Here is a 15,314-nt window from a genome sequence, read left to right on the forward strand (position 1 = left end):
GCTGCCCCCCCGCCCCACATTTAGTTGCAGCTTACTTACCTCCTCAGCTGGCAGCAATAGAGAGCCAAGCAGATAAAAAGGTAAGTGGGTTTAGATAGGGCTCTTAGAAGTGGGTGGGGTGATTGGTGATCCAGCCAATCAGTGAGCAGCGGGCGAGGCAAGCATGGTGCGGATGGGCAGGGGGAGCGAGCGATGACCAGACCAGCAGGGGTAGGGAGTGAGGGAGCCAGGGAAGGCGTACCAGTACTGTCCCACCGCTGGAACGGGTGGAACATCTTCTTTAGAACCGGTTAGAACCGGAAGGAACCCACCCCGACTCAAAGTGACAATAAAGTTAGTCTAAGTCTATTCTTTACTATCCAGAAATGTTGAAGAGGCGGGATGATGTCAAGCTGCAAAGAAAGAAAATTCTGCCAGTGTGTTTGCTTTCATGATGATGACTTCTGATTTACACTGCTGACTGCCTTGGTCTGTTTTTGATCTGACGCGCCATCAATGATGATAAAAGTTTGGATGGTCCTCCTCTGATATCCTTCTCTTATGAGGTCACTCCATTTTCTAACATTCGTTTCCTATCCCTGATACAGAAGTGGGAAGGGAAAATATTTAGGATACAAGCTCTAGGAGAGGAAATAGAGTTCCTCCTTGCCCAGTCTGGTGAAAATCATGCTTCTTAATCCCGCAGGTGCTACCCACTTTTAGGCAAAAGCACTTGAATTCCATCACAGTCCCTCAAAGGCAGCGGGGGAAATCTGCTGTCTTGTATGAGAAAAGGGCAATCTGTGGATTCTGGCACAAACTAAGTTCAGGCCTTGATTCCTTTCTGTCCATGGCTTCTTTCTAACCCAGAGCAACCAATAGCTGCCAGCTTAAGTGCAGCCATGCAAATGCTACCGATTGTACTTGCTTTGCAAAGGCTTCCTTTGATGTGGGCACCCTCTTCAATCAGGGAACCCCTTCTGTGAGCCTGGCTTACCCACAGCCTTCTTTTCATCGCTCGGAATTGGAAAGACAACTTGCTGAAAAAGAGAAGCCAGGGCAGTTGGGAGGATAGCCCAAGAAAATATCATTGTGGCTATTTCACTGCAAACAGAGGCTTCCTGGAAGCTGTCTAGCAGCAGGGACAAAAGATGCCACAAGGAATCCATGAAGAAAACCCTTACTTGGCATTGCACTTCACAAAGCCTTTCTATTGCCCCTTACAGAGCAGGACAGTATCATTCATTCCTCATATACTCCAGCTATCTTGAATGAGCGAGCTAGCACCCTGAATGGATTGCAAGCCATGCATATTGTTTTTCAGGGAGAAGGTGCCAATCTTTTCCTACTTGACTTTACTAGTAACCAGGATGCATGGGATCTTGGGAATGGGCCCTGGCTTGCTGTTTGGTACAGCAACCAAACAGGGCAGGTACAGACATCAATAGATAATCAGGATTGCAGAAAAAGACAATTGCAACCGGCCTGCCTTCCACTGAGGACCTATATACTGCAAGGGTCAGAAGGGGGCTGAGAAAATATCTGCAGACACCTCAAATCCTGGACACAAACTGTTTCAACTTCTCCCTTCAGGACATCACTATGGAGCATTGCATGTCAAAACAACTAGACACAGAAACAGTATTTTCTCTTGTGCCATCCGTCTGATGAACACATAATTCCCACAGTACTGTCTTATGTCTAAAGTTATTTACCCATGCAGTAGGGCTGTGTTACTACTATTATCCTTCTAATCTTTTCTAATACCTGTCCCTCTAAGTATCTTTATGATTATATCATGATTACATTTATGATTATATTGCTTTGTTGTTTGTATATACACTGAGAGCTCATACAATGGAGACAAATTCCTTGTGTGTCCACACACTTGGCCAATAAAGTATTATTCGATTCTATTCCATTCCACTCCACTCCATTCCTCTCCATTCCATTCGCAACTTTGGTTCTCAGTGGATTTTAAATCTTCACCACTTGAAATCCTACCTGCACATTGTACAAAAGAGAAACAAGTCAGATCATTTAACTCTGAAACTGTGGGACCTTGGTGCTCTCTAAGCCTGGTTGTTACTTGCAGGCATTTCATTACTCAACTAGATACAGGTAGTCCTCAACTTACAACCACAACTGAAACCACAACTTCCATTGCTAAATGAGGTAGTTGTTAAGTGAATCATGGCAGATTTTACAACCTATTTTGCCATTGTTCCGTGAATCATACAGTCATTAAGTGATTCTAGCTTCCCCCATTGACATTGCTTGTCAGAAGCCCTTTGGGAAAAGCATAAGCGGTGCTCATAGGACTCTAAGATGCTGCAACCATTGTAAATACATGCTGGTTGTCAAGTGCCCAAATTCTGATACTGAGGCTAGGGAGATGTTGTGATAATTTAGAGATGACTAAAAGAAGTCACTTTTTTTTAGTGTCATCACAATTTCAAACAGTTGTTAAACTAATGATTGTAAGTCAAGGATTATCTCTAACATCATCTTTGCTCATGATATTTGCACCCAAGCTTAGAGTTTAACCCTGAGACACAGACATTCTCTTCTATTTGCTCTGAGATAGATTGTTGCAAGGGTCACTGCCTCTAAAAGTCTTTCTCCCCTTGCTTCCCAAAAGCCTTCGGTCAAGAAACTGTCCCAGAGGATAGAATACACTTAATATATTCTTCCACTGAATAATTCTCCACCTGATTCTTAAATTGGGCTGGCAGATTCTGGTGTTAGAAGGAAATCTAGCTCATTCTGAGCTGGGACAAAAATTCAGGACATAGGCAGTTGCTTGAAGCCAAGGTGAAGTTTATTTCCAAGAGCAAAATATAGGCAAAGTAGTAGTCAGAAATTGGAGGTGGCCACCCTAAGCCCTCCCCTACAAGCCCCTTCTCTTCGTTCTCTGAAGGTGAAAGAAATTGCCCTTTAAGAATCTTTAGAAAGTGTAATTAACCAGGTCTCCAAAAGGGGGCACTCCCGGGTCAGATACCATCTAGGATCAGGTACCTTGTTTAGTTGTGAAGTAGCATCAGGCTCATTATGACCCCATGGACAATGTTCCTCCAGACCTTCCTGCCCTTTACCATTCCCCGGAGTCAATCATTATCTGTCGTCCCCTTCTTCTTTTGCCCTCAATTGTTCCCAGCATTAGGCTCTTCTCCAGTGAGCCTTTCCTTCTCATTAGGTGGCCAAAGTATTTGAGTTTCATCTTCAGGATCTGGCCTTCTAAAGAACAGTCAGGGTTGATCTCCTCTAGGACAGACCAATTTGATCACCTTGCAGTCCAAGGGACTCGTAGGAGTCTTCTCCAGCACCATGGTTCAAAGGCCTCAATTCTTTGGCGCTTAGCCTTCCTTATGGTCCAACTTTAACAGCTGTAAATTGCAACTGGGGAAACCATCACCTTGACTATATGCACTTTTGTGGGCAGGGTGATGTCTCTGCTTTTTGGTATGCTGTCTAGATTTGCCATATCTTTCCTCCCCAGGTTCAAGCATCTTTTAATTTCTTGGCTGCAGCCCCCATCTGTGGTAATCTTGGAGCCCAGGAAAATAAAATCTGTCACTACCTTATTGTCAGGTACCTTACTGATCTATAATTTTCTGCATATTTCCTGCTCAATTTGAGTTATAGACAGAAGTGGCAGTTTCTTAACATCATAACAAATATCTTTTGTTTATGAATGGATGGAATCTCTAGAATCCTGAAATGAATCTTTACCTGACTGAGCTGCCACTTTTGGCCAATTTCAACATCTTGGTCAAGTTTGTTACCTTTTGTTTTAATGTGGTTTCTCAACTCAATAATTCCTGCACTTAATATTGGAATGATGTTGACATCTGGCTGTTTTATGCATTAGGGCTCCTACTGTTCTTGCAGAACTGAATAGGCAAACTGTGTAAACGATGCTACTGCAGCAGGGAAGAAAATAATGAAGCTACAATATTTGAAAAGAGAAGGAGAACACAACATAATCCCACAACATTCAGCTGGTCAAAATTCTTCAGGAGAGTTCAGAGAACAAGAGGTAGTTTGAGACGCAGGGAAACAGGACATTCAAGGTCTGCATTGCCTGAAGAGAAGTGAATTAAATCTTTGCCTGCTTAAACCTGCTGTAAACTTTGTATCAGATGTGAGAGGATGTTGATGGGAGATTGAACAGGAGAGATAAATTCATATATTCTTTCTGTCAATAATTCCCTGGTATCAAAACCATAGCACCCTTTCTATCTTGATGCTATTCAGGCATGTGGAAACTATAGATGTCCTTTTGCTGGGGTACAACTTGATCCTTTAGCAAAGAAAGACTCCATTCGAAGTGAAAGGTATACTTTTACTAAAAGCCAAGTGGATTAAAGTAAAACAAAGCTGGAACTAATTTCCCCAGTTAACTTCTCCTGTCCAGTTCCTTCCCGGTTCCTCCCCTTGATAGTCCTTATTGTCCAATTATATTTGAACAGATTGTTTTGGTAACCATCTTTTCAATGAAGGGCTGGCTAGCCATTACATTCTATTCCCGGGGCTTTGACCTTGAGATGGTGTTTCTGGAAGGCACAATGAGTAGTTACTTCCACCCTTCTATCCAGCTCCTTCCCCCCATAGTCCACGGCAGACAGGCAGCTAGTAAATGGGAAGCTCAGGGTAGGAGTTAGGCATAGATCTTCAGTGGATCCAACAGCCTGTTCCAGTGATGGCTAACCTTTTTGTTGTCAAAACCAGCTGGCTGGTGGAAGGCATGCATGCATGGTGGAGCTGAGCTGGGGTGACGGCTCATTTGCCCACAGAGAGGGCTCTGCTTGCCACCTATGGCACGCATGCCATAGGTACGCCATCACATACCTATTTTGTCTTTTTCAGCCTTGGCAGCTTTAAAATGGGTGGATTTCAGCTCCCAGAATTCCCCAGCCAGCACATGGGAATTCTGGGAGTAGATCATGTCTGATCTACTTCAACAGTTCTGTTTCCATTATGTCAGTGGTGTCAAACTCGTGGCCCACTGGCCAGATGCCTCATGCATTGGCCACACCATCCCCAGTTAATGAAGGGGGAAAAGTTATGATACATCATGTGACAACAATGTGACACTGTGAGTTTGATACCCCTGCATTATGTGATAGGTAGGAACATCAACTAAGAAGAAATTTGCCTTTTACTAAGCCATTCTTGAGTTTTGGAAAGAGGCCTCTAGCCCTACTTGAAGGTGAGGGACAAACCTAACAACTTCTATATGCAAGGAGGTTGTCAGTGAGTCACAGTCCTTTCACATCCACAGCTAAACACACACATACACACGCCAATAGACAAAATATCATTTGACTGTAATATTAGCTACACACAAACAAAAGCCTATAGATTTTTTAAAAAATCACATCAGTGTGTAGCAAGTTTTTAAAATTCAGCTTTTCTCTTCCTGCAGATTGCACTAGTAAAATTATCTTACTTCTATGTAATTTGGAAAACAGCCTTTTACAAACAGCGCTGTAATAATCTCTGAATAGCAATCAGAGTGCTCTACAGGTTAAGAGGTGTAAACATCATTGATTTGGGTAATTTACCTGAGATTGATAACTGTAACTCAAGATTCTTCCAGGGAATGAATAACCAGCTGAGAAGAGTTGATGAACCAAAGTACAGTCAAGGATCATTAAACTGGGCTTGTCATTAATTTCAAGAAAATGTCCTGTGCTCAGATCAGAGGATCTACTATATAGTGCCAGTGAAAAATAACATGTGCCCATGGCATTTTTAAGAAGGGTAATATAGCTTTAATTTCTAACCAGTTGTATTGCTGAAATATCCCATAACATTTAAGTTACTTTACAACTGAAACTGAAGACATGTTTAACCTATATTCTAAATTACAGTTGTAATTTCTGAAAAACATTTCCCCAAATTAGAAGTAGTCATTCTACTACATGTTTTTCTACTGCATAGTCTACTCAAAGTAGAGGAAAAGTAGATTTTTCAGGATTCCAAAGCTTTTGACAATTTTTGCTGGTTAAAGGTAAAAGTAAAGGATCCCCTCGCATGTATGTGCTAGTCATTCCTGACTCTAGGGGGCAGTGCTCATCTCTGTTTTAAAGCTGAAGACCCAGCACTGTCTGAAGACTTCTCCATGGTCATGTGGTTAGCTTGACTAAATGCCGAAGGCGCACGGAACACTGTCACCTTCCCACCAAAGGTGGCCCCTATTTTTCTACTTGCATTTTTACATGCTTTCGAACTGCTAGGTTGACAGAAGCTGAGACAAGTAATGGGAGCTCACTCCATTATGCAGTGCTAGGGATTCAAACCACTGAACTGGCGAGCTTTTTGATCAACAAGTTCAGCATCTTAGTCGTTGAGCTACCGTGTCCCTTTTTTGCTGGTTACCACATGCCAAATAGCCAGCCCTTGCCTGATGGAGGAACATATTGTAGATGTAAAGAAGTATTTTTTAATGGGAAGATTCCTGTATGCAAAGATACCCTACGGCAGCAACCCCCAACCCTTTGGGCACCAAGAACTGGTTCGGTGCAGAGATATTTTTCTGTGGAATGGAGGGGGCGTGATTTCACACTCTGCCTGCATCCCGTGGATTGAGTTTTGCTTATTTTCACGGCTCAGTTTCTGGCATGCTGCGGCCAGGTGTTGGCCCACGGATGGACTGGTTGGGGATCCCTGCCCTAGTGGTTATTTATGTGCGATTGTGTGCATTTGATACTCTGAAATACTGGAATGAACATATATGTATTTGTATAGTGTGTACATGGTAAAAACATTTTTAGGGACGAGAGCAGATTTTTGAACAAACATGAAAAAAATCCAGATGAAATGAAGAGCTGCATAATAATCTATTCCAAGTTTTTCTGTATCAAATGGTGTACATTTTTGAAATTCTTTGTAACCAAATGACGTAAGAATGCTTTAAAAATAATAATAATATAAATGGTTTCTAGGCCAATAGGGTGAAAAATGTAGGCCTACTTATATTTTGATTTTCCCAGGAGGAAGAGAAATAGTCTGGGTAAAGACTACTTGGAATTAGAAAAGTTTAAACACAAAACTCATATTGTTGTTCCTCATCTCAGAATGTTCTCTCTTCAAATCTATTTTTTCTTATATATAAAGATTTCAAAATCTATCCTTGCGGTGCTGTTAGGTTGCTCCTTAATTGGCATAATACAAGTAAATTCCTCTCCACCTTTTCCTTCTGTTTTCAGCTAGTTTCCTTTCCTTCATATCGCTATATCTTTCCCCTTTGTGCAAAAAGGAAGTGTTGAAATTCCAGATCAACTTTCCCCATCTAGAACTCTTTCTTTATTCAAGGGTTGTAATTCTTATCATTACTAGCCAGCATGACTACAATGGCTGAAAATAATAAGAGTTATGGTTCTATTCTACATCCACACAACAATTCAAAGTATTTTAAGAAAGCTGAAGTAGATCCTGAACAGAGTTTTGTTTTTAAATCTTGATAGCTGCATAGCATTATTATGATTGTTGTAGATGTAGAACTGAAGCTGAGAAAATTGTACTTTGTTTGAAGCCACCTATGGCTGAACCAGATGACATCATTCTATTCTATTCTATTCTATTCTATTCTATTCTATTCCATTATATTCTATTCCCAGAATAAGCAGGTTATAGGTGAAGGAACAGAATAACTACAAATCGGTACTAGAGAATATGTAGCTCAGGGTTGAACTGTTGTATTGTTGATGCTTTCTGAACTTGGTTGCTTGGTTGCAGACTTTTTATTACTAAGCTGGGTAATGCTATCGGTGCAGAGGAGATATAATCCACATGAAATGGCAACCCATTGCAATACGCTATGCAGAAAATCAAATGAACATTCACAAATAGGACAATGACAATGTGATACAGAACTCAAGATGTTGGAACATGAATTCTCTTGACCAGAAAGAATCCAGAAAGTGTGTGAGTAAAAGAAGTACCCACAGTATAACTGGATTAAAGCCAAAATGATAACCAGCTGCTGAACCAGATACAAAAGGAAAGCTTTGACACTACAAATATACTCTACACCACTAGTATGTGAAATGTTAGAAGCATAATTCAAGACAAACTTGATGTTGTCAAAGCAGAAATGTCAGGACTGAATTCCAGTTTTCCTGGAATCAGTGAACCAAAATAAGTCACTTCACATCAGAAGTGCATCAGCTGCTTTACCGCAAACAAAATATATCATCATAGAAATAGTGGTAGCCATCCCTGGTAACAAAAGGGTATCAAAGTTATTGTGCAGTTACAACCCCCAAATGATAGAATTTTTATAATTCAAATCCAGTAAGCAATGAGCGATAATTAAACTGAGTATAAAATTGGGAAGGACAAAATATTGATTTAAGAAAATCATAAAAACCAAGGCTACTATCGCATTTTGATGCCTTTCCATGTTTTACAATATTTAGAAGCTCATGAAGTGAAATGACATATCAGTTGATGGTGATCAACTTATCAAGTGTCCCAAAGGTGCTTTTTCAAGAGGCAACTGGACAGCTCTGAGAAGTGAAATATCTTCAAAGAAAAAACAGAAAGTCCAGTTGCCTCTTGAAAAAGCACTTTTGGGACAGCATAACCTGGATGCCTGAGAATCTCCATAGACATTCAACTTATCAAGGTTATCACAATTGGGATGGTGAACAAATAGAGTGACATAAGTGTGGATGTTGGGGATGTAACCCTAGGCTTGGCTTGGCAATGTATATAAGCTATGATTACTTTACTGTTACTTTAAATGCTTCAGAGATGTAATTGGTTTGTTACCTCAAGCAGCTATAAGAGTGAGCCAGAATGGCTGTTAGCTCTCTGTTTTGTTAGAAGCTGGTTGGTGTATACTGAGGTATTGTGGTTTGCAACTGTAAGCTATATTTTGTGTGCTAAACTGAGAATATAGATAACTGACTGACTGAACCGTGCATGACTTGGACTGTTACCCAAACTCTGAATACTTCTATATTTCTACATAGTAAACTACTATATTTTTATACTATTTAGTGTCTCTGTATGCTGGTTTGTGCTTGTTATTCCATATCACTTTCATTACGCTTCTCTGCATACTTGCTCTCCCAACGGGGAGCTTAATTACTTAACAGTGGGTCAATGTCATATACCTAGACAAAGGGGTAGGAGACTGGCTGTATGACTGCATCCACCATCTTAATTTTTTTTCTACTTCTGCTCCTTTCATCAGGAAAGCCTTGTCTTAGAAGTCAGGAGATGAAGCAAACCAAGTTTTCAGATCTACAGAACACAAACAGGCCATTACAGAATAAAATGTAGGTTCATTTTGGTTTCAAAGAAGCCAGGGCAGAACCACAGAAAAGCCAATTCACCAAATGAACCAATCCTGTGTATAGATAGACTTACACCCAAATTTCTGTTCTTAACCAAGACATGTTTTAACTAAGTTTTGCCCCATTTTATGACCTTTTTTGCCATGATTGTTAAGTGAATCTCTGCAGTTGATACATTAGTAACTTGGCTGTTAAGTGAATCTGGCTCCCCCATTGACGTTGTTTGTCAAAAGGTTGCAAAAGGGGATCATCATGACCTTGAGGCACAGCAACGGTCATCCATAAGATGAACCGTGTGACACGGTGGCTCAGTGGCTAAGATGCTGAGCTTGTCGATCAAAAAGGTCCCTTTTGGGAGAGGGGGCGGTCTATAAATATGAATAAAAGTAAAAAAAGTAAAGTAAAGGCAGTTCGGCGGTTTGAACCCCTAGCATCGCATAATGCAGTGAGCTCCCGTTACTTGTCACAGCTTCTGCCAACCTAGCAGTTCGAAAGCATATAAAAATGCAAGTAGAAAAATAGGAACCACCTTTGGTGGGAAGGTAACAGCACTCTGTGCGCCTTCTGCATTTAGTCATGCTGGCCACATGACCATGGAGACGTCTTCGGACAGTGCTGACTCTTTGGCTTTGAAATGGAGATGAGCACCACCAGTCGAGAACGACTAGCACATATGTGTGAGGGGAACCTTTACCTTTATGATGAGCCAGTTGCAAGCATCTGGATTTTGAGCATGTGACCATGGGGATGCTGCAAAGGTTGTAAAACTGTGAAAAATGGTCCCAAGTTACTTTTCTCAGTGCCGTTGTAACTTTGAACAGTCACTAAATGAACTGCTGTAAGTCAAGGACCATCTATAGCCTGGATGGTTCAAAGTTAGCAACAAACTGAGTTGAAATTATCTTAAGGAATTGTTCTGAAATAAACAGGACTGCTCCATCCTGGATTTGGAGACAATCTGAAAGGAGCAGGGGAGAAATTGGCAAGGACACTGTCTGTTTCCCCCTTCTTTTTCAGACCTGATTGTTGATGTGAAAAATGCCAGTATTTTTTTCCCCTTTCCTGTGGAAGGAAAGTAAGCCGCCCAGAGAGTGTTTTCAAACACTATGGGGTGGTATATAAGCCTAAATGCTATTGCTATTCTAACTCCTTGCTCTCAGTCTTTCAACCCAGCAGAAGTGAAGATGAGGACCATGTACTTTTTTCAGCAGCTTTGAATCTGAGGAGGTTGTGAACAGTGTCGCCGTGGAAGTGCCCTTCATGTAAAGCAGAGTTTCTTGAAGTATGGTCCTAGACCTTCTGGGCATCGCTCAAGACCCTCTCAAAATCAACATGATTTGCCAGCAGATGCTGAAGAACAAGATTAAAACCCCAAATAGGGCAATTTTAATTTTAAATATTGATAAATAGGACCCAACAAAAACTTTTTAGAATGGGAAGGGGTACTCGGATTTTTTAAAAAATGTTTAAGAAACACTAGTTTCAAGGAACAGTGTCAAAGCCTTGAAGTTTGAGAAGCAACTGAGTATATGTTATGCTAATTGTCAGCAATATCTTGATGTAATAAATGCTTTCTTTCAAGTGTTCTGTTAGCTTGGATAGAATAGAGAATGACTAAAAACCGAGGTATCTCGTTGACAGCCATTCCAAAAAGAACAAAACGATATAATAGATCTACTTGAAGTATATATAAATTTAAATTATATTAATTTTTTATTTATTACATTTCTTAGTGCTTAATAAACATTGTGTTGTCTGGGTATTTAAATTGCTTAACAATACAAATTCCCTTCTTACTCTGCACCCCTTTTTCCCAACCATTGGTAAAATAAGTTCCATGTTTGATAATATTCTGTGTCTTCTTCCTGTTTGATTTTCAGTGTAATCCATTTCTGGACAATCTAGTATCTTCTTAATTATCTCTTCATCTTGTGGTAGTTCTTCATTTTTCCAATGCTGTGCGAAAATAATCCTCGCTGCTGTTAAGACATGCAGGATGTACATTCTGAGCACCCTTGACAAGTAGCTTCCCTCTTGGCTTCCTTATCATCATATTAGTTGCTTCTGGTTCAGCTGAACCGGTAGTGGGAGCGGCAGGAGGCTCCACCCACCCACCCAGATGCTTCTGCGCATGCCCAGAAGCTTCTGCACATGCGCAGAAACATTGCACGCGAGAGAGTATGAGTGAACCGGTAGTAAACCGGCTAGCAACCCACCGCTGCATCATATTAATAACAAAATCCGTCTGGGAAGATCTGATGATTAACCATCAGATCTTTGCCCCCACTTTCTTTTATGAACAAATGGCTGGCTGCCATTTATCCTAAGGGCACTCATTAGTTTGGGACGTGGTCCATTCCTTGACAGTCATGGAATAGTGCAGTCATGGTTTTTTTTTTCTGGTGGAAAGGACAAGTGGGCCTGAACTGGGTGGTTCCTGTTAAGGAATCTTTCAGCCAAAAGGACCCTGTTGCCTTTTGTATGGGAATTATTCCCACTCTCCATCTTCAGCAATGTCATCAACCCTGTCACTTTCCTGCAGGGAATTACTAATGGGCTGAGATTCTGCCTTTTTCCCCTCCCTGCCCTTTCAAGCCAGTCAGGGCCATCTATATAAATCTGCCAAGAATCTGACAGCAAAACTGTGGGCTCACAGGAGCTTGAGAACCTTTGGAGTGATATTCCTTCTGTTGCACTGCTTCCCCAGACAGCCCTTGATTTAGGAGGAAGTGCATCCCTTTCTCCAGTTGAATTAAACAAATAAAAAGGGGAGGAGAGAGAAAGGGGCGATTACAATGTCTGACTGGGGTCTCTGGGGTTGAAATTGTCTCAAGGGCCCTGGGAGAAAAAGATGCTGGGCTGTAATGGATGAAAGAGGAAACAATATTATGTTGTTGATTTGTGTCTGTGTGTGTTGTAACTTGGAAGGCTCTTGTAAGCAGGATTGGTTATCTGGGAATTTGGGAAATAAATTCACTTTGACATAGCCTTCCAAAACTCAATGCCCTTCTGGTTTGAATTTCAGCACCCATATTCTGCCCACCCCACCCCAAGAGGTTTTTCTGGGAGCCAAAAAGTGAATAGCTTTTGCTGCTTTGATCTGCTGGACCCAAAATGATATGATCAGTGTCCTCTGCTGAGAGACTCTGATCATGGCTACTTCCGTGTTTACAACATTCACCTTCGGTTCTCTCCTTACATTGGGACAAGTTTACTTGGTATCCTTTATCTGAGTTTAATGAAAGCCATGGTCTTCTACAACATTTATTTTTCTGGTTGGTTCAGTTCTTCCCTGTTTTCACTAATACCTAGAAATGTAGATGTCTTGCAAGTTGTTCAGGCTGATAATCCGCTATGCATATCTAGCAGTCATTACCTCTTGGGGCATCCTATTACAGCACGGCCTTCTCAAGCAAAGAATCAAACAAATCAAAATGTTATATGTATCCACAAAACTAGCTGCCCTCAGGGGTTACTCAGTTATAGGAAGTTCTAAGGTTTGGTGGTGGGGTAGTCATCTTCTCAATTTTCCTGAGGAAAATTATTTTCCTCAGGAAATTGAAATCCATTAGATGATGTTCCTACCATTTTGTGTAAAGACCGCGACTGAATCAAATATTGCATTGTGTTGATTCAACTAATTCAAATAATATATTGGTGCTATTGTGATGAAATAGTAGAAATAACTGATTGCTTTTCGTCCCACACTGATCAGCTTCCACTCCAAATTAAAGGAGTTGATAATTAAATTAGACTTTTCCAACTTTATGCACTACTATCATTGACATCTGTGGAGAGGAAAGGAGCGAATGACATCACGTGTATTATGATGATATCATATAAATGATGTCATGGTCCATGTGATACATCATGGCTTGTACCAGATGCCTCCACCATTCAGGTCTATTAAGACAATCTTATCCAAGGCAGACCCAGTTTGGGAACATGACATAAGCATGGTCTGAATTTTGGTTTTTATGCTTTTCATTTCAAAACTGGACCATCAACTCAATGTGCAATGCATAGTTTCACTACATTCCCTCCATACCAATATCCTAGCGAACACCCACACATACACATCAAGTTCATATTTGAAACAAGATTGGTGCCCATTCCTATAACACTCAAAAATATGCATGTTTTTTTTAAAAGCCAGAGTCCAACTTAGTCTTTCTTAGTCTACAGAAAAGAGTAGAAATCCAACATGCTACCTTTGGAATATTTTTTCCCTGAAATCTCAAAAGATGTCCAATTCTAACCAAAGGTGCTCTTTCCAGATACTTTGGGTTTGTAGATTTCTATCAGCAGTTTAACCTTGCCCACATACAGATTGAGAAAGCGACAAGTGGATGGTCTGTCATTGGGTTGTTGTAAATAAGATGAAAAAAAGTATAAAACTCAGAAAGATATGCCAGTCTTAAGAAGCTCTTTGAACAAGGATCAGTGTTTCCAGTTGGGCTCCATGCATTACCCTTCAAGCCTTCCAACCGAAAAGCATTTCACCGTTGGAATGGTCCTCTTTCTGAGCCACCTGCCACACTAATGAGGACAAAGCTTCCTTTATGAATAGCCACAAAGATCCCATCTCTCTGATTTTATCCCGTCTAATACCCATTGCACTATATAAAATGCATTTTGTTTTGGGGAGAACAAAAAAAAAAGCCCACAAAGAAAGCCCTACAAAGCAAGAGAATTCCTCAGGTTAAATAGCTGAGAGCTAAACATTCCAGGTGCATTTTCCATAAGGATCTGCAGGGGAGGCTAAGGAAGCAAAACTGGCCAAAGAGTTTCCAAAGAGGTGGTCAAGAGAACTACCCCCTCCCCTTCCCACCCACATCCTACGCCTGACACTTTTTTTCAGAGTATAATATACACACACCCTTTTTTGTGTGTTTTTTTTGTTTAGAAACACACCAGACAGCCTGCAGTGCAGATGGATTTCCACTTGGGAAAACTAGTAACTTTCTAAAAAGATTTTTCTGAGTAGTTCCAATAATGGCCCTGCTAAGATGAAGTTCCACCGGTCGTGGCTCTTGAGCATTTCACTTGCCATCCTTATTTTTATCATTGATGAAACTTTATATTTTGGGAGAGAAGCATCAATATGTTTATTTGGAATCAACAGCAAGCTGACCCCTTAAAAATGCAAGTCTTTGAACGGAAAGGCTGAGAGAGATGAAAGCAGGGCTAAACAACAGGGAACAAAAACACCCCTTCATGCTGAGCGGATGGTGCAATTGTGGGGGTGGTCCCGAGTAGAGCCTCCATCTCTTGAGGCTGGGGCAGTTTCCACAAAGGCAGATTCCTTCGTTCTTTAGCAACTGGTATCAGCTTTACTTGTTTGTCTGTGCTACCAGTGGAGAACATTGTCGAAAAGGAGCGATCTTTGGCATTTATGTTCTCTCATGATCCAGAAAGACAGGCTTTTTTTTTCCTTTTACTTTCCTCCTTCTGTTTGGAAGATATAAAGATTTTTTTTTAAATATATAAAAAGCTATCTAGGAGGGAGCTGAATGCAGGGAGGGAAGGAGAGAGAGAGAGAGGGAGGGAGAGAGAGAGAGAGAGAGAGACCTATTGGGAGGCCCCATTGGTTAAAGGCTATGCACAGGCACTCTGAAGTGAAGGTTTAATGAAGTAGCCTGTGAGAGAATGGAAGGGACAGTCCCTGCTGTACAGATGGCTCTTTGTCCCCATTGACACCTGCCATCTGCTTGTTTATCTAAATGATGTTGGAGGGGGCATCACTAGCTCCCAATCTGCTCTACTGCCTCCACCAGACTCCGGTGACCTCCTGACCTCTGTGTCAGACAGGTCCGTAGAGTTTGTTCTTTCACTTCAATGGGCTCTTCCTTCTCCATGTTTACAGCCTCTTCCCAGGTTGTGATATTCACAACAGCAGCAGCAGCTTTGCCAAGAGAAGGAAGAGCAGCTGCCTTTGGTCTAAACTAGCTGGGGGTCTCTTGGCCTCCCCCCCTCCCCTGCCCCCCCTACTCTAAGCCCAGGGAGAGAAAAGGGCTCAATCTT

This window comes from Natrix helvetica, assembly GCF_964273705.1.
Source record: "Natrix helvetica genome assembly, chromosome: 2".
NCBI classification, from domain to species: Eukaryota; Metazoa; Chordata; class Lepidosauria; order Squamata; family Natricidae; genus Natrix; species Natrix helvetica.